Raw genomic sequence first — 21,120 nt, forward strand, 5'->3', positions numbered from 1 at the left:
TTGACTGACTCTATATACAAGGATCTTGGGTTAGGTTCTAGGGCATCAGCACGTAGTGCGAGCTTAATGAACGACTCAAACGATTAGCAGGGGATTGATTGTTACTCCCTTCTATCTACCAATTGCCTCTTCACTTAGGAGGACTTAAATAACCATGCCTCGACAAGGAGGTCTTTAGCACAAAAGTAAACAAACACAGTCATTCCCTCTTAAGGAGGACTTCAGCCAAATGCCTGCCAAAAGAAGCGACAGGGCTTCCAGACTACATGGAGTTAGAGGATGATTACCTAGGTGGTATACCAACCACAAGCAAAGCAAAGCTCAAGCAATGAGCTAAAGCGGCTAATGTACCTGTAAGAAAGTCAAACAAGTCAATATTCACATTCAGACAAATCAAACAGACAGTCAACAGTGGTTCTATATGTACACAAGTCAAGCTCTATGTGAAAGCATTCAAGTGATTCCACCACACTCAATGAACCTACAATACAAAGGATTAGTGCACAAAGTAATTTGCATCTCAAGTCATGAGATCACATCAACCATTAGAGCTAATTGCTTGAACCTGAAATGCAAAGCTCAAAAGGTGAGTACAAACCACTAGTGCAAAGACTAGGGTCAAAGGCGAAGCAAAAAGTCAAAACAGCAGCCAATATTCAACATGAAGCACATTTATTCAAGTAAGAACATGTCCTAAAAAGGACCAGACTCAAATCCTAAAGAAAATCCATCTAATGATCATGCTAAGGCAAAGGCATACAAAGGTGATCACAATTGGGCATACAAATGAGAAAATGCACATTAAATCAGAAACATATCCAACGATCATGAAAATTTTTATGTGACATCAACATGTTAAACACAAGCATGATGCAAAAAATTAGAATAAAAAAAATCAAATGGCATGTCAATGAAAATGAACAAGATTAACATCACAATGTGTGACACACATTGTCACACCTAAAGTTCATGTGTCCAAAACAGAGATGAAATATGCTAAAAATGTCAAACAAAAGCTCAAAAATCATGCAACATGTTAGGAATCAGCATACCAAATTTCAAAGCAATTGGGCAAACAATGAGCATTTCACAAGAGAATTGGTACAACATGTCACATTTTGCATCATGTTCAAATAATCAATCACATTCAAAAATCCAGCAAGGCACAAATCCAGAAATTCACACCACAAAATAAAAGACATTCCAATGATCATATGGAAAAAAAAATTGAGTTAAATTGGATTAGTATTCTATTTTTTAGGATTTTTTCAATTTGAATGAAAATAAAATGAATTAACATGGAATAATGGAAAATGAAATGAAGGAAAAAAAAATAGAAACAACATTGCCAAGGATCGAACCATGTTCACATGAAAATAGAGGCGCTGAAACAATAAAATTCAGAATTGTACACAGCCAGGAATCGAAGGGGGGTTGGAGGCGCATTCACAAAACACTGCCGTTTCACTAATTGAGTTGGCATGCCAACTCAACAAGTCCAGGTACGCCTGGAAACGGTCAACAGAACCACAGCCAATCATTTTGACAAGAGGACGCATGCGTGGTGCACACCGGGCAAACCCTAGCGCTTGCATCAGACGGCCGGAATAGTGATTCCAGTCGTCTTCTCCGGCCAACACACGGCGGAGACGATGAACTTCATCATAAATTTTTCCAGAAACATGCATATGATACATCAATTGAAAGGTCTTGACGCGTATAACAAGGATATCACATTTGCTAAGCCTAAAACATCACACATTTCACGAATCGAACGAAAACATCTTCATGTTCAAAACTTAAAATCAACATATCTCATTCAATATTTCACCAAATTTAAAACTAAACACATCAGAATTCTCAGCATCAAGTGATCTATCTAATCATGGCAATGAATTGAAGAAACATGAGATTCGAAATTTCACCAACCTGAACTTGCAGTAACCAAAATCGTGTGCTACAGCTTCCACCAGCTCCAGATCCACTCCTCTATGATTGCTTTGAAGCTTTTGAGAGAAATTGACACTTGAATTGGTCTGGATCTAGCTGAAATTCAAAACTCCATGCTCATGTTCATGTGTTGATGCAGCTTGTTTCTTCACCAAAACCTTCAATCCAATACTTGATTTGCACTCAGTGATGATCAATGAACACGATTATGCAGTCAAATCAATGAGTTATGTGAAAGAAATTGAAATTTGAGATGAGAGCAAAAATGGAGGGAAATCCAAAATCTAGATCTAGAATGTGTGAAAACTCCTCCAATTCTGTTATGATTAGCCTTATATACTCCTCCTTAATCATGTTGTAATTAACTTTAAGCATGGCTAATGAAAAATTAGTGAAATATGGGGTGCATGACCAAATTAGCAAATGTGTGGTGCATGGAGAATCTTACACGTGAATAGTGCCATATGAGGACTCAAAATCACTTAAAATCAACTTATGAGCAAGATTGGATTGGAATTTTGCATGTATGATGCACCAAATTTGAATTAGGCATTTTCCCTCCAAAATACTCATGCATGGACAAATGATCATGTGATATTATTTCATGCAATGCAATGATGGATTTGAAAAATATTGGTCATGAGAAGCAATATGCAAAAAGAGTGACTCCATTTGGTGTTTTGGATCAAAAGTTATGGCATGTTGAACTTCCATGCACACTTGGCAATCATTTGATCATAATTCTTCAACCATTCGTCAGATGCTCATGATCTTGGAGTTTTGGAAATGGGAGAGAAAGATCTTCAACTTTCATGTTGACCAAAATTTCATTTGAAGCTTCTTTGATGTTGGAAAGTCAAGTTGAAAATGGACCAAAAACTTGCCATTTTTGGAAACTTAAAATTACAGGGCACTTTCCATTTTGGGAAATTTTGATCTGACTTCAAAGTCTTCAAGCTAGATGTTTGACATGATGAATAGGCCTCTTTTGGACATGAATGAAGTGTCTAAAACCATTTCTCCACCTCCTAGCCCTCAGTTGACTTTCAGTTGACTTTTATGGGCCCCAGATGACCTAGACATGCACTGTGGACTTTGGACCTCTACCACTTGGCAAAATTGCTTCAAAATGAACCTTGATTCATATAAGCTCTCTAGAATACTCATGTGGCTCTCATCTTAAGGAAATACTTGCCCTTTTGCACAGATGAATTCTCTTAATGCCAATGCTTATTGATACGGTGCAATGCAATGTGTAATGTTAATGACCTAAAAAATGAAATGAATGCGTGAATGGGGGATGCAAATTTGAGGTGCTACACCTGGGCTGCCAAATGTTTACGCCAGTATATGGTCAATCATACCACTTAGTTGATATCCAAAATGGATCCAATCAAGTATATATTTGAAAAGCCTGCTTTGACTGTTAGGATAGCTCGTTGGCAAATGCATTTGTCTGAATATGATATTGAGTACCGTACTCACAAAGAGATTAAAGGAATTGTTCTTGTATATCACTTGGCTCACCAGCCGATCAATGATTATTAATCTATCAGGTTTTTCTTCCTTGGTGAAGATGTTATGTACTTAAAAGCTAAAGATTGTGATGAGCCATTTCCTGAAGAAGAACCAGAGACTGGATCCCGGTGGGGTTTAGTGTTTGATGGAGCTGTTAATTCTTATGGTAATGGAATTAGGGCAATCATTATTACTCTTAAGGGTTCTCATATCCCTTTTACTACAATATTGATGTTTGATTGGACGAATAATATAGAAGAATATGAAGCTTGTATCATTGGACGAATATTGATGTTTGATAATTAAAATCCTTGATGTATATAAGGATTTATCCTCGGTGGTTAATTATATTAAAGGAGAATGGGAGACTCGTCATCCTATCCTAATTCCTTTCAAAGATTATGCAAGGAGGTTTGTAAACTTTCTTCAATAAAATATAGTTTCACCATATACCTCACGATGAAAATCAAATGGCAGGTGCTTTGGATACTTTGTCTTTAATGTATAAATTAAATATTTGGAATGACGCACCCAGTATCACGATTATGTGCCTTGATAGACCCGCTCACATGTTTGTAGCAGAAGAAGTCATAGATGATAAGCTTCAGTATCATGATAGTAAATGTTTCCTCTAGAGTGAGGAATGCCCACTTGGGGCATCTAGTAAAGATAAAGAGACTTTGAGAAGATTGGCTGGAAAATTTCTTTCTGAATGAAGATGTGTTATACAAGAGAAACTTTGACATGGTATTGCTCAGATGCGTGGATAGACATGAAACATACATGTTAATAGAAGAAGTTCATGAAGGATCCTTTAGTACTCATTTCAATAGATATGCAATGGCTAAAAATATGTTAAGGGCATGTTAATATTTGTTGACAATGGAATCTGATTGTTATAAATATGTGAAGAAGTAGCATAAATGTCAGATTTATGCTGATAAGATCCAGGTGCCTCTGACACTTCTGAATGTTATTTCATCTCCATGGCCTTTCTCTATGTGGGGAATCGATATGATTGGTATGATTGAACCAAAAGTTTCGAACGAACACTGTTTCATCCTAGTAGGTATTGATTACTTTACCAAATGGGTTGAAACAACATCTTTTGCTAATGTGCCCAAACAGGTTGTGGTCCTATTTATCAAGAATCAGGTTATTTATCGATATGGTGTTCCAAATAAGATCATTACTAATAATGGGTCGAACTTGAATAATAAGATGATGAAAGAGCTTTGTGATGACTTCAAGGTCAAACATCATAACTCTTCTCCTTACAGACCTAAGATGAATGGGGTTGTTGAAGCTGCAAATAAGAACATTAAGAAGATTATCCAGAAGATGGTCATGACATATAAAGATTGGCATGAGATACTCCTGTTTTCTTTCCATGGATATCGTATGTCCGTATGTACTTGAATAGGGGCAACCCCTTTCTCTATTGTGTATGGCATGGAAGCAGTGCTCCATGTAGGGGTGGAAATCCCATCAATGCGAGTCTTGATGGAATCCAATTTGTTTGAGGTTGAATGGTGTCAGAATTGATATGATCAGTTGAGTTTGATTGAAGAGAAGAGAATGACGACTTTATGTCATGGGAAATTATATCAAAAGAGAATGAATAAACCATTTGACAAAAAGGTTCGACATCGTGTATTCTGAGAAGGTGACCTTGTGCTCAAGAAGATCCTATCTTTCAACACTAATTTTGGAGGAAAGTGGTCTCCTAATTATGAAGGCCCATATGTTTTTAAGATATACTTCTCCGGTGGTGCATTGATTCTTACAACTATGGTTGGTGGGGACCTCCAACGTCCTGTGAATATCAATGCAGTCAAGAAATACTTCTCCTAAAAAAATAAAAAGAACAGCTTGTTGTCGCAAATGCGAAAAACAACCGACGAAAAAGGAAAGACAGAAGAGTCGCCACCATTCGTTATTTATCCCAAAGGTGGGAAAGGAAACAATCGAAGAAAACCTGAAGAGAAAGGAAAAGACAAGACAAGGTCTCGCAACCAAATCTTGGGTTCGGGAGTCGATTATGCGAAGGGAAGGTATTAGCACCCCTACGCATCCGTAGTACTCTACGGGATCCACTCTTGTTGTTCTCGTCTAAAGGGTGTGTGATTATCTAATGTACTATTTACTAAAAAGAAGGGTCAAAAGAAAATGACTCGCACGGATGTCGCATCCACTGCATACGTATCTCATCTGAGTATGAGAATCAGAGTCTTCGTAGCTCGGCTACCTATGGGTTAAAGAGAAGTGTGCTCGTTAAGACATCACGTTTTATGCCTACGTGTAAGACCCTAATATTGGCCCTAAGATCCCTCATGGCATCATGACATTGCATTTGCATAGCCTCAAGGATCTTAAGCATCTTGGTTCCCTTTGCCTTTGGGTTGGGACCTCTTGTGAGTGGTTTGAGATCACCAAGAATGTTTGAATTGTATATCATTGCTTTTCCCATTTTATTTATTAACCAAAAGCACAAAAATATGTCACTAACATTTCTTGTTTGTAGCTTGAGCAATCACAAGGTCTAAAAGCTTCTAGGAGATCCTTTGTGTAATGTTAAGGTCAAGAGAAGATGAAAGCAAGCATGGCAATGATTCCCAAAGCGCTCATCCATCAAATATGCCTCCCTAGTATCTCAGTTCATCATTTTGATCAAAGCAAGTCAAGGGGTTTGTGGTTTGTCTCCCAAGGAAACCCTAATTCATCTGATCATCCATAATGCCTTGCTCATGAAGCAACCTCAAACCATGGTAAAATACCATCAAGGGAAGTTCCTTAATTCATAATTCCATGCATATTTGAACTTATTTGAATGCCCTCAATTATCAATTCATCAAGATATGAGTTATGGACTTGATAAGTTGATCAGTCAGTTCATCTGTCTATTTTGAAATGCACTGAGACCTAACTTGTTATGTGGTTGTCGAATGGAGAGTATCCCAAGAGAAAATATTTTCTTAAGGACAATAGGAACAACTTTCATGATCATCAAAAATCCATTTCAGGCTTGGAAGATCATCATCCATTCCAAGAACCTAACCCACTCATTTTTCATAATTTTGAGGTGGGACCAATTGAATTGGAAAGCTTATTGTGTTTACTTCAAGTGTTATGTTGAGAAAAATTTCAAAATCTCAAAAGAAATACATGTGATAATGAAAAACATTATAGGTCCCTTTGGGCCGAATCCATTGAAATGGAGAAAAGTCCAACTTCAAGTGCCCATAACTTCTTCATTAAAACTCCAAATGATGCAAAATTTAAGTTCAAATTGATTGTATTGAAAAGCTCTACAACGTTAATCTTGGAGGTTTTTTCATTTGTAACTTGCATCATCAAAACAAAAGCGATTGAAGTTGGTTTATTTTGACAAATTTCTCAAAAGCATATTTGGTGCTTTGAACTTCATGGCCTGTTTTCATAAATTTCGACATTCCAAATGAGTTTTTGTTCAACATAACATTTGTTCCTCATGGTAAGACCTTTCCAACCATTACCCACATGACTATGTTTCAATTGTTCAAGTGGCATTTTCAAATAGGTGAAGTTTTGTGACCAATTATGCATTTCATGTTAAATTTCCATACACAAGCCAATGCCTTGCAAACTGCACGTCCATTTCAATTTGTTTAATCATCAGCATGCAAATGCAATTTAGTTTGGGCCTTCCACATGATCACATAAGCCCATGCAAGGAGAAATCCATTTTCCATGCACACGAGTAAACTCACTTGCTCAGCATTTCCAGCTATAAATACATGTGTTATGCTTCATAATGAACCAACCTAAGGGCGCCTGAAATGTTGCAAGAGTGAATCCTCAACCATACCAAAGGAACTAAGTTCATCTTTCTTCAAAAATTCGGATCTGAAATTCAATTGCATTTAGTTGAATTTTCGGATCTAAAGTTCCTAAACCTTCATCATTTGATCCATTGAAGTTCTGTTTTGCAAAAGGACCCAAGGAAAGAGACTCAAATCTTCACAAACCAAAGGTGTGGATCAACTGGTTTTTGCTTCGAATCTCTTTGTTCTTTGATCTATTGGCCTTGATATTGTGGTGTTTGAATTCCTCTCTATAGAGGCATCATTGTTGTATGCTTAATTTTTGAAATCGAGCAAGTTCATGATGAACACCATCGAGCTTCCATCTCTAATTTCTCTCTTAATAGGAATCTAGAGTGGAAGTGAGTGGTATAGGAGTGATGTACATCACTTCACCTTTCGAATGGTGCCTAGATCGTCCATTTTAATGAACATTTGCATCTCTGCATTTTTTGAGCTTCGCCGGAGCTCACCGGAGAAGACGGTGGCGCTGGCCACTATCTCATTGCCAGATTGAATGTGAGCCTTTGGATGCAATTCCCAAATCTAATCTCCATCCTCCAATGATATGACTTATTTTAATTCAGTGTGTGGTTGCATTGACTGAGGACTTTGGTGCGCGCACATGCCATGACCATTAGATCCTCCACGTCAATTAATGAGGATCCATCCGTCGCTTCCTAATTTTTGCTATTTTTCAATTTCTTATTTTATTTTCTTTCTTTCCTTTTATTTCAAAAATTGATATCTCTTTTATTATTGGTCCAAAAAATATGGGACCAATTGCGTTATTTCTCTTTTTAATTCTAGTTTCTAAAATTGATTTTTAATATTTTTTATTTTATCATTTGATATTTTTTGTGAATTTTCTCTTTTCTGGTTATTTTTAATTCATTTTAAATAGTTTTTGATATTCAAAAAATACAAAAATAGTTTCTTAACCTATTTGAATGATGATGCATCTATGAAAAATATTCTCATCATTTTATTAATTGATTTGTGATTTATTTGAGATTTTAATTCAATTAGGTTATTTTTATTCATTTTTAATTGATTAAAAATGGTTCCTGACTTTTAAAAATGCTGAAATTTTTTGTCAAACATTGTTTGACCTTGTTGAACTTGGGATAATTCACTTGGACTTTTTAAAGTTGATTTGAAGTGATTTTGAATTTTGACCTTTCTTTAATATTTTAATTCAAGTGTATTTTCAAATATTAAAATGCCAAAAACATTTTTGTTCATTTCTTGACTTCCAATCTTCATCCCACTTCTGTTTTTTGATAGGTTGACCATGATCCTCAATGTCATTGGTCAACACTTGTGGATTGGTACATTCCATTTTACTTAATGCACCTTATGTTCTTCATTTCCATTATCCATCTCCTTCTTCTTCTTCTTCTTCTTCTTTTCTTTTGATCAATGAGTTAAAGGTTGATAAGTTAGCATTGATTAGGGAGGTTTAATCTTCCTTAATTCAAATCTAATTCATCTTGATCAAATGATCAAATGAATGGCTTTGCATTAAGGATATGTTACCTTTTAAATCATGCAAAAGAACTTAAACCAATACAAGATCATTTCTCTTCTTCTTTTTTGGCATGGCAAGTTGTTGGAACTTGGTTCACTAATCAAGACTTCTAACTTGTGTTGTTGCCTACATTATTTTTGACCGGCCTCAGATAGTTGTGACTTCTATATAAGTCCAATTACTATTGCTTAACATAGCGCTAAATTTGCCTTATGGCACACTAACTACTAACACTAACCATTAACAATTTCCCTTTGCTCACTTGAGCACATGTTTATGTTAATGCAATTTTCCTTTTGCTCACTTGAGCACATAATTGTGTATATATTATTGTGCTTGTGTTTTCTTTGATTGTTGCGGACCAAAATGCAAAGAAATGGACAAATGGACTTAGTTTCTAGGACTTTCCCTATGCAAATTGGAGTAAAAGGACTTTAAATGTTGAAGATGGATTAGAAGGACCAAACCTCTAAACTCACTCTTGTCCATTCTTGATTTGTTTCATAAAACTTTTGATGTGTGTGCTCTTGCGCTAGGGAATCCTATAAGAGCTCAAATTGAAGAACCGTTGACATGTTCATCCAAAGTGGAAGAGACAAGATGCATTGAGGATCTCTTTAGAGACTTGTGTGATTGTTGCTTGAGCTTACTATTACTTTGCTTGAGTATTCCAAAGGATGGGAGTTACTTGGATCATCAATATGATCTCAAGAGAGGAACTCCATTTGTGGTCTTGTTTCTTATCCTTTATCTCTTGTATGATTAGGAATTTAGCCATTCTTCTTTTTCTCTCCACTCTAACCCAAGCCAAAACTTTTTGTGCAAACATTTAACACTTCTTTTCAAACATTAGAAACCTAGGCCTTATGCTTTTGATTTTCAAACTTTCTTTTCTTAAACACTTATTTTGAATTGAATCTCTAAGTTAACTTTGACCATGTTTTGTAAATACTCTTCATTGGTAAATATAACCCATTCAAGTGTTTTTGTGGTTTCAAAGGCCACTTTCTTAAGCAAATTTTTTCATAACCTTTAGCTATTAGGTTTGAGTTATCCTTGAGGAAGATGTAACACTCACCTATATCCTTAGTGATGAACAGTGAGTCTTCCATGCTTATTATAGGGTTAACCCCTCACTAGGATGTTAAAGCTATCCTCACATGGTAGATTTGTGGTTTTAGGTTGAGTTTTCTCCCTTGGATAACAAAAGACCTTATGTCTTTTGGACCAATCAATTCACCAACTCATTTTGAGATTTTTACCCCGAACTACGAGGTTTTGATCCTAATCTTTTTAAGATGGTACGTAGGCAATGGGTTCATCCATCGAAACACAAAATGTAAATAAAATTGTACATTCTCTTCTCATCTCTTCAATCATGGTTGCACAAATAAATTTTCATAAAATACCAACCTTACAACAAATGTGAAAAGGGCTCCCTAGGAGTACCTAGGATGTTTTGGGTGCTTAAAACCTTCCCATTGCATAACCAACCCCTTACCCAGATCTCTAACATTTTTACTAGTTTTTTATTCGATAAAACTTTTAGGTTTTTGTTCGCTTTCTAACCATTCCTTTGGATAAATAGAAGTGCGGTGGCGACTCGACTTGTATGGTTTACCTTAGATTTAGTCAATATCTCTAATGGTAACGAATACCCCGCTACAGAAAAGTGGCGACTCTGTTAGGGATCATTTGCCTAGTGGGTTTTGCTTACTTTTCATATTTGTTGTATTGTACTGTATATTGTTTTATGACATATTTTTGTGCAATTTGGGATTATTGTATTGTATGTAATGATTGAATTGCTTGAATATTAATTCCTTGTATGCTTGGTGATCTTTGTGAGATGAGTTCTATACCCGAACTCGAGTGCACTTAGAATAGGAGAATGGCATAAACTTGTTGACTTGTTTGGAGTTATTCCTTAGCAAGTTGACTTGCAAGTCCATTCACTCGGTGGAGGTCATGTTGGGATCAATAATGTCACACAAGTAGTTGTGGTTAGACATTACTCTTTCCAATATAGACCTTAGAAGCCAAGGACCTTAGTTTACCAAGCCCATCTTGGCCTATTCTTAGGACATAGTGCGAAATTCGTTCGAGTGTAAGATTTGATACGACTGTTACGCGATACTACACTCATAAGAGTCTCTCTTGAGAATATTTTTGGAATATGAGTAGTTGTTTATCCGATAATATCCGAAAGATGGGATGATGACTATGGGAACCTCTTGTAGAACATGTTTGGCAGGTTTAAACCCTAGTACACTCCCTTTGGGTGGTTCTTAACCGAAACTCCATGCTCGTGACTTGCAACAAACCCTTGATTCATGGTTGATCTGTTCATGTATCCTTAATATCAATGGAACTTGGGTGTTGATAAGGTGTAAACCATAATCCACCAAAATGGATGATTGATATTAAGGATGACATGATCCATCCCATGACCTTTGTTTGGTGTGCTTTGCTTGATCCTTGAGTGTGATTGTTGCATTCATGCATTCATGCACCCATTTGCATCCATATCATCAATAATAAGAAAATTTTCAAGGAACTTAAGAGGGCTATTTGCAAATTTTCAGACATGAAAAGACAAAGAAGGAATACAAAGAAGTACAATTTCAGACAAGCCGACTTGAAAGAGTTAAGGAATTTGACATCCTATGTACTAGATCCCTTGGGTTTCAAGGCTCGTTTTGGGAAGCTTCTTTCCCTTTTGACTACTCAAGTGGATGAAGGATTGATTAGTGTATTGGTGCAGTTTTATGATCCCTTGTACCGTTGCTTCACATTTCCGGATTTTCAGCTTTTGCCCACGCTTGAAGAGTATGCCTACCTTTTGGGTATACCTATTCTAGACCAGTTTTCGTTTAGTGGCTTAAAGAGTATTCCTACTTCTCAAGAGATAGCAGACATGTTGCATATAGATGAATCTCTTGTTGGTGCTCATATGACCACCAAAGGTGGAATTCAAGGTCTTCCTTCTGAGTTCCTCATTGCTCAAGCTACCATGTATGGGAAGGCCATGAGTGAGGATGCCTTTGAGGCCATATTTGTACTTCTCATCTATGGGCTGGTATTGTTCCCCAACATCGACAAGTTTGTGGATGTGAACGCTATTAGGATTTTCTCTACTCTTAATCCCATTCTGACTCTGTTGGGTGACACTTATTTTTCTTTGCATATGAGTAATGCAAAGGGTGGTGGTGCCATTGTGTGTTGTTTGCCTCTGTTGTACAAGTGGTTTATTTCTCACTTACCGCAGACGGTCACCTTCAAGGAAAACAAAGGATGTCTACGGTGGTCCACGAGGCTTATGTCTCTCAGTAATGATGATATCTCTTGGTACAACCGTGTATATGATGGTGTGCAGATTATCGACTCTTGTGGTGAGTTCTCCAATGTACCTCTTCTTGGTACATGTGGTGGGATTAGCTACAACCCTGTTTTGGCACGTCGTCAGCTTGGGTTCCCCCTAAAGGATAAACCCAATAAAATTATGTTAGAGGGTGTGTTCTTTCATGAGGGTAAAGATCCCCAGGGCCTGAAGAGCAGGATGGTCCGCGCTTGGCGCAAGATTCATAGGAAGGGAAGGAAGGAGCTGGGACCGAAGAATTGTATTGCTTTGGAACCTTATACTGCTTGGGTTAGGAGGAGAGCTTCTGAGTACCTTATGCCTTACGAGTATCCGAGACCTACACCTTTGGTTATGGTTGGGCCTTCAACCCTCCCTGACCAAGGAGTAGAGGAGTTGATTGATGAAGACCGTTCACGTGCTTGGATCCGTGAACGAGAAGTGTTGCTTCAGCAGATTAAGGAGAAGGATGCTTTAATAGAGTTCCTCGAGCATCAAGTTAATGATGATCCTAATGATGCATGGACTTCTCTACTTCCTCAGTCTTCCATGTTTTGGAAGAGGAAGTACGATCGACTCGCCAAGGAGAAGGCAGATATGGAGGAAGCCTACGAGGAAGAGGTGAAGAGGCTTCGTGCATCTTATCTTCCAGTCTCTCGAGCTTTAGATGATTGTTTCTAGGGATCCATAGGATGATCATTTTCCTTCTCTCTTGTATTTTATTACTCATGCTGTACTTCTTTGATGTAAAACCATTTCCCAGATATTATTGACGAAATATTTCCATATGCGATAAATGTTTAATATTTCCAACATTTGCAAATAGAACTCTGAAGTTCCTCTGAAATAAAAACTAATCATATGCACAGGCATTGCATGCATCATGTGCATAAGCAGGTTTTGTTCCCGACTTCTTGTCCTATGGTCTAACTTTGTGTTCTTCATTTATTTTGAAAACAAGCTGACTCACCGGTACTACACCAGAGCCAACTCATCGAGATTGATGGATCATTTGGAACAAGAGAATCGCGAGCTGAAGGAAGAAGTAGCCAGACTGACTGCCCTGATGGAGTCATTCTTGGCTGCCCAGAGCCAGTCTTCCCCAACACCTGCAACTCCTCCCCAGAGGACGGTCATTTCTGAGATCGTGACATCTACTGTGCCTGCTGCAACAACCCATTTTGCGCCATCTATGCCGGCCAGGTTCCCGTGGGGAATGCCCGCCAATTTTATGCCAGAGGGTTTTGCTCCTACTCTTGCTTCTTTGCCGACATCTAGCCCGGTCCTCTCAGTGCCACCTCCCGTTGTGCACACATTACCAAGAGTTGAAGATACCATCTACCATTCTGAACCACCTGAAGGTCCAGATGTTTATGAGAAGATGTTTGATATGAAAGACCAATTCCTTGAGCTTCGCAAGGAACTGAAAACTCTGAAGGGGAAGGACCTCTTTGGTAAAAGTGATGCTGAGTTGTGGCTTGTGCCCAACGTGAAGATCCCTATTAAATTCAAAGTACCTGACTTTGAGAAGTACAAGGGAAATACTTTCCCTCTCAGCCATCTTGTGATGTATGCTTGCAAGATTTCGACGCAAACTGATAATGACCAGTTGCTCTTCCACTATTTCAAGGACAGTCTGTCCGGTGCCGCTCTCCGGTGGTACATGGGTCTAGAAAGTTCGAACATCCGCTCTTTCAACGATCTTGGCAAGGCCTTCGTCAAGCAATATAAATACAATGTGGATATGGCTCTTGATAGGGACCAGCTGAGGGAAATGTCTCAAAAAGAGAAAGAGACCGTCAAAGAATATGCCCAGAGATGGCGCGAGTTGGCAGCTCAGATAGAGCCACCCCTTGAGGAGAAGGAGATGACCAAGATCTTTTTGAAGACCTTGAGTTCATTTTACTATGAAAAGATGATAGCCAGTGCTCCCTCAGACTTCACCGAGATGGTGAATATGGGAATGAGACTGGAAGAAGGGGTCCGTGAAGGACGTTTAACTCGAGATGAAGGCTCTTCAGCAAAGAGATATGGAAGCTTTGCAAAGAAGAAGGAGGGAGAGGCACATGTTGTGTTTTCCCATGTCAAGAGAAGACCCTCTGTGAAGAGGGAGATTGCCCGCCCAGTCAGCAACCAGCATTAGGTGGCTCACATAGCACCTGTTTTCAGAGAAGCTCAACATTATCAACAACAACAATCTCAGCAGTATCAACAACAACCGCAGCGTCCATAACAACATGCCTACCAGCCTCGAAACAATAACAACAATGCCAGCACCAACTACGAGAGGAAGAGGGTCACCTTTGATCCAATTCTAATGACTTATGCTGAACTCTATCCATCATTGATTGATAGAAAGTTAATCACTCCACGAGACCCTCCCGCTGTACCTGTTAACCGCCGGTGGTGGTACAAGCCTGAGCTTCACTGCATATTTCATTCCGGTGCTCACGGGCATGACGTGGTGAATTGTTATCCCTTGAAGACCAAGGTGCAAGACCTTGTGAGAAGCGGGATTTTGTTTTTTGAGGACGTAGGTCCGAATGTGAAAAAGAACCCATTGCCCGAGCATGGGAAATCTGTCAATATGGTCTAGGGCTGCCCTGGAAAGTACAAAGTTAAATATGTCAGTCATATCCCACAATCGCTGCTTGAGATGCATCGTCTGCTGTGTGACTATAGCCATTAGGAGCATGACCACGATAGATGTCGAGTTTGTTCTGTCAATCAGAGAGGTTGTCGCCAGGTGCGCAAGGATGCTCAGGAAATGCTTGATGAAGGAGTCATTGAGATCCTTCAGAACAGAAATGTTGACGAAGATGCTGTCGAAGTCAACGTAATTTCTCCGGTGTTCTGGATACCTAAGCCTGTTATCATCAAGTATGATGGTAGCAAGCAGAAGGTTCTCCTGCTGTGACCATCAAGCCAGCCGGCCCTGTACCGTATTCTTCTGAGAAGGCGATCCCATATCGCTACAATGCTGTAGCAGTGGAAAATGGGAAAGAGGTGCCCTTGCCCTCTTCGTCTGTTGTTAATATTGCTGACGTTAGTGGCTTGACCCGCAGAGGTCGTGTGTTTTCGGCTCCGCCGAAGCCTCAAGCTGATGCTTCAGGAAGTGTTGATGTTGATTTTATTGAACGCCCGATTGGGAATGCTGTGAGCACTCTGAATCCGACACTTGTTGCTAAGCCCTCCTCTACGTTGAGAACTTCTGCTTCAGCTGGACCTAGTGGCAATGCGAAAGAAGATTGTGATGAGATGTTGAGGCTCATCAAGAGAAGTGAGTACAACGTTGTAGATCAGCTTCTGCAAACGCCATCCAAAATATATGTGTTATCATTGCTATTGAATTCAGAACCACACCGAGAAGCTCTGTAGAAGGTGTTGGATGTGGCGTATGTGGATCACGACGTCACGATAGAACAATTTGACAGTATCGTTGCAAACATCACCGCTTTTAACAACGTAAGTTTTTGAGATGCTGATCTCCCTGAGGAGGGAAGAGACCACAACTTGGCATTACACATATCTATGAGCTGCAAGGATGATGCCATGTCCAATGTGCTGGTGGACACTGGGTCGTCATTAAATGTATTGCCAAAGTCCACTCTTACGAAGTTATCTTATCAGGGGCCTCCTATGAGGCAAAGTGGAGTAGTTGTGAAGGCTTTCGATGGGTCTCGCAAAACTGTGATTGGTGAGGTTGATCTCCCAGTCAAAATCGGACCAAGTGATTTCCAGATTACCTTCTAGGTTATGGACATTCACCCATCGTATAACTGTCTCCTAGGCAGACCATGGATTCACGAGGATGGCGCCGTGACATCCACCCTACACCAGAAATTGAAGTTTGTGAAAAATAAGAAGGTGGTGGTGGTAGGGGGAGAAAAGGCTCTCCTGGTTAGCCATTTGTCTTCCTTCTCTTATATAGATGTTGAGGATGAAGTTGGAACTCCGTTCCAAGCTTTATCTATTGTTGAACCTGTTAAGAAGGGAACTCCTTCATTTGCTTCCTATAAAGATGCGAAGTTGGCCATTGAGCATGGTGCAATTGCTTGTTTAGGGAAAATGATTGAGTTGGAAGACAATAAATCCCGGGCTGGCATAGGCTATTCTTCTGGGGTCTTCAACAAGCAAGGGTTGCTCAAGAGTGGTGGATTTATCTACACTAGTCAGGACGAATAGGCTGCTGCCATTTTGGAAGAAGAGGAAGAGGATTCTGGCAATTTCATCATCCCTGGAGGGAGCTGCAATAATTGGGTCGCTGTTGATATTCCGACAGTTGTCCATAAGTCAAAGTAATGTTCATTGTGTTTAAAAACCCTTCTCCCATGCCAAAAGGAGAAGTGATGACATTTGTTGGCGCATAAATACAATGATATTTTCATTCAATAAATTCATGTTAAATGTTTGTTTTTCCAATTATTTTCCTTTTTTCGCTTTTGCATGAAATTGGTGATCACATAAAACCCTAAAAATAAGAATAAAATCAATCTTTTCATCTGCATACTCATCTGCTTTGTTTGAATTCTAAAATCTCTTTTATATCCAAAATCATTATGCAGGTTGATCAAACCCATTGAACATAATGATCCAACACCATCTCCCAACTTTGAATTCCCTGTATTTGAGGCGGAAGAAGATGATGTTGAAGAGATTCCTGACGAGATTACCCGTCTACTTGAGCATGAAGAGAAGATCATTCAGCCGCATCTTGAGAATATGGAAACAGTCAACTTGGGGTCTGAAGGTTGTGTGCGAGAAGTAAAGATTGGGGCACTCCTGGAAGAATTCGTTAAGAAGGGGTTGATTGAGTTGCTACGAGAATATGTTGACGTCTTTGCCTAGTCATATGAGGACATGCCTGGTCTAGATACAGATATTGTGCAACATTTCTTGCCTTTGAAGCCTGAGTGTGTGCCTGTGAAGCAGAAGCTCAGAAGAACTCATCCTGATATGGCAGTAAAGTTCAAAGAAGAAGTTCAGAAGCAAATTGATGCGGGGTTTCTGGTGAATTCTACATATCCTCAATGGGTGGCCAATATTGTGCCCGTGCCTAAGAAAGATGGAAAAGTCGGAATGTGTATGGACTATAGAGACTTGAATAAAGCTAGTCCGAAAGATGATTTCCCTCTACCACACATTGATATGTTGGTAGACAATACAGCTAAATTCAATGTATTCTCATTTATTGACGGATTTTCCGAATATTATCAGATTAAAATGGCACTCGAGCATATGGAGAAGACAACATTCATCACACCTTGGGGAACATTCTGTTATCGAATGATGCCCTTCGGTTTGAAGAACGCCGGAGCCACGTATCAACGAGCTATGACTTCCTTGTTTCATGATATGATGCATAAGGAGATCGAGGTATATGTTGATGATATGATTGCAAAGTCGAAAACGGAAGTTGAGCATGTATAGCACTTGTTGAAACTTTTTCAGCGTTTGAGGAAGTATAAGCTTCGTCTGAATTCTGACAAGTGTACATTTGGAGTCCGCTCCGGCAAGTTATTGGGCTTTATTGTTAGTGAAAGAGGTATTAAGGTTGATCCTGCAAAGGTCAAAGCAATACAAGAGATGCTTGCGCCCGAAACTGAGAAACAAGTCCGAGGTTTTCTTGGCCGCTTGAATTATATCTCCAGATTCATATCCCACATGACTGCCACATGTGCACCCATATTCAAGCTCCTCCGGAAAGATCAGTCTCATGATTTGACCGAGGATTACCAAAAAGCTTTTGATAGCATTAAAGAGTATTTGTCTGAACCTCCGGTTTTGTCTCCTCCTGTGGAAGGGAGACCATTGATTATGTATCTGACAATCCTTGAAGACTCAATGGGTTATGTCCTTGGTCAGCAAGATGTATCGGGAAAGAAAGAATATGCTATCTACTACTTGAGTAAGAAGTTTACTGATTGTGAGTCTCGATACTCAATGCTTGAGAAGACATGATGTGCTTTGGCTTAGGCTGCTAAGCGCTTACGCCAGTATATGTTGAATCATACGACTTGGTTGATATCCAAAATGGATCCAATCAAGTATATCTTTGAGAAACCTGCTTTAACTGGAAGAATTGCCCATTGGCAGATGTTGTTATCTGAGTATGACATCGAATATCGAGCTCAGAAGACGATAAAAGGTAGTATCTTGGCTGACCACTTGGCACATCAACCAATCGAAGATTATCAGTCAGTTCAATATGACTTCCCAGATGAGGAGATTCTATATCTGAAAATAAAAGATTGCGATGAGCCTACGCTCGATGAAGGGCCAGAACCTGGTGCCAGATGGAGTATGGTGTTTGATGGCGCTGTAAATCAGTATGGAAATGGTATTGGGGCAGTAATCATCACTCCTCAGGGCACACATCTTCCTTTTACAGCAAGGCTAACTTTCAAATGCACGAATAATATGGCTGAGTATGAGGCATGTATCATGGGATTGGAAGAATGCATTGATGTTAGGATCAAGCATCTTGATGTGTATGGTTATTCGGCCCTTGTTGTTAATCAGATCACGGGTAAATGGGAAACGGATCAGCCTGGCCTCATTCCATATAGGGATTATGCGAGGAGGATTTCAACGTTCTTCGCTGAGGTTGACTTCCATCATATTCCTCGAGATGAGAATCGACTGGAAGATGCTTTTGCTACACTTGCTTCGATGATCGTAGTAAGACTTTGGAATGAAGTTCCCAATATCATTGTGATGCACTTGGACAGACCAGCTCATGTATTTGCAGTAGAGGAGGTACAAGATGATAAGCATGGGTATTATGATATCAAGTGCTTTCTTTAGAGCCAGATTTACCCGCCTGGGGCATCTGTGATAGATAGGAAGACTTTGAGAAGACTATCTGGCAGTTTCTACCTCAATGGCGATGTGCTTTACAAGAGAAATTTTGACATGGTCCTGCTCAGATGCGTGGATAAACACGAAGCAGACCTGTTAATGACTGAGGTCCATGAGGGTTCATTTGGTACTCATTCCAACGGACATGCCATGGCTAGAAAGAAGTTGAGAGCAGGCTACTATTGGCTGACAATGGAGTCTGACTGCTGCAAATATGTGAAGAAATGCCATAAATGTCAGATTTATGCGGATAAGATTCATATTCCTCCGACACTTCTGAATGTGATTTCAGCATCATGGCCTTTCTCTATGTGGGGAATTGACATGATTGGCATGATAGAGCCAAAAGCGTCCAACGGTCACAGATTCATTCTCGTAGCAATCGATTACTTCACCAAATGGGTCGAAGCAGCATCGTATGCGAACGTGACCAAGCAGGTGGTTGTGAAGTTTATCAAGAATCAGCTCATATGCCGGTATGGTGTGCCAGATAAGATCATTACTGATAATGGATCTAACTTAAACAACAAAATGATGAAAGAGCTGCGTAGTGAGTTCTAGATTGCGCATCATAATTCTTCCCCTTACAGACCCAAGATGAATGGGGTTGTTGAAGCTTCTAATAAGAATATCAAGAAGATTATCCAGAAGATGGTTGTTACGTACAATGATTGGCACGAGATGCTTCCATTTGCTTTACATGGATATCGTACATCTGTCTGCACTTCAACAGGGGCAACCCCTTTCTGTCTTGTTTACGGAATGGAGGCTATACTCCCAGTAGAGGTGGAAATCCCATCAATGAGAGTCTTGATGGAAGCCAAGTTGACTGATGCTGAATGGGTTCAGATTCGTTATAACCAGCTGAACTTGATTGAAGAGAAGAGATTGACCGCCATGTGCCATGGCCAATTATATCAACAAAGGATGAAGAAAGCCTTTGATAAGAAGGTCAAGACTCGTTTGTTTCGAGAGGGTGACCTGGTGCTCAAGAAAGTCTTGTCTTTCGCGCCCAATTCCAGGGGCAAATGGACTCCAAACTATGAAGGTCCGTATGTTGTCAAGAGACCCTTCTCAGGCGGGGCTTTGATACTTACAACTATGGATGGGAAGGATTTCACTCGTCCTGTGAATTCAGATGCAGTCAAGAAATACTTCGCCTAAAATAAAAACAGAAAAGCTCGCTAAGTTGAAAACTCGAAAGGGCGGCTTAGGCAAAAATGAGCGTCTCGGTGGATTGAAAACCCGAAAGGGCGATCCAGGCAAAAGTTAGAGACATAAAAAATAAATATGTATCCCGTTAAATTGAGTACCTCATCCTAACAAGACATTGTTCTACAAACTGTCATCCGTCAGAGATTCTCGCTCAGTCATCATCAACTGAAGCTTCAAATACATCGAATTCAAAATTGATTGAGAAATGGTCATTATGTTCAATGTAGCCGTTTTCCCTATATATATCACCAATTTCAAAATTGTAAAGATCTATAGGGCCTTACCATTTGCAGACTACCATTCCATCCAATAAATTTGAGCCTTTATCCAATTATTTGCACTCTTATTTGTTTCTACTCAACAAATGTTTTGCATGTTTTAATTGAGAAATATCATTGTCTTTAATAAACTTTTTCATAAACTTGTTTTTAAAACAAAGTGAACATTCACAATGATGAAAGGGCACTGGGGATGTCTTCAGTGCTCTCCCAAGGATGGTAAGATTCTCGACAGAGTAAGACATTTGTTCATATTCCTGGCATGTTTGTATCCTCTTCCTCTGAAACTTTCTTGTGGTGTCCCCTCCCGAGCAAAAGATATGCAGCTCCCTTTCCTTCTCAGCAGATGAGACCCCCGGTAGGGATAATATTTGGTTGACCTTTGGAAGCTTCTGGTGGGTGGTTTCCCCACGAAAATCCATCATCCCCTTTGATCATTCCCCCAGTGGAGTGGCTTCCCCAACGGAACTTATCTGTGCCATGAATCCCTTCCTGGTTTGAATGGTTGTTTACTCTCCTGCAGAGATCTTTGTTCCTGATCCCCTAGCAGATAGGGTGTTCTCCTTT

The sequence above is a fragment of the Lathyrus oleraceus genome, chromosome 4 (genome assembly GCF_024323335.1).
Source record: "Lathyrus oleraceus cultivar Zhongwan6 chromosome 4, CAAS_Psat_ZW6_1.0, whole genome shotgun sequence".
NCBI classification, from domain to species: domain Eukaryota; kingdom Viridiplantae; phylum Streptophyta; class Magnoliopsida; order Fabales; family Fabaceae; genus Lathyrus; species Lathyrus oleraceus.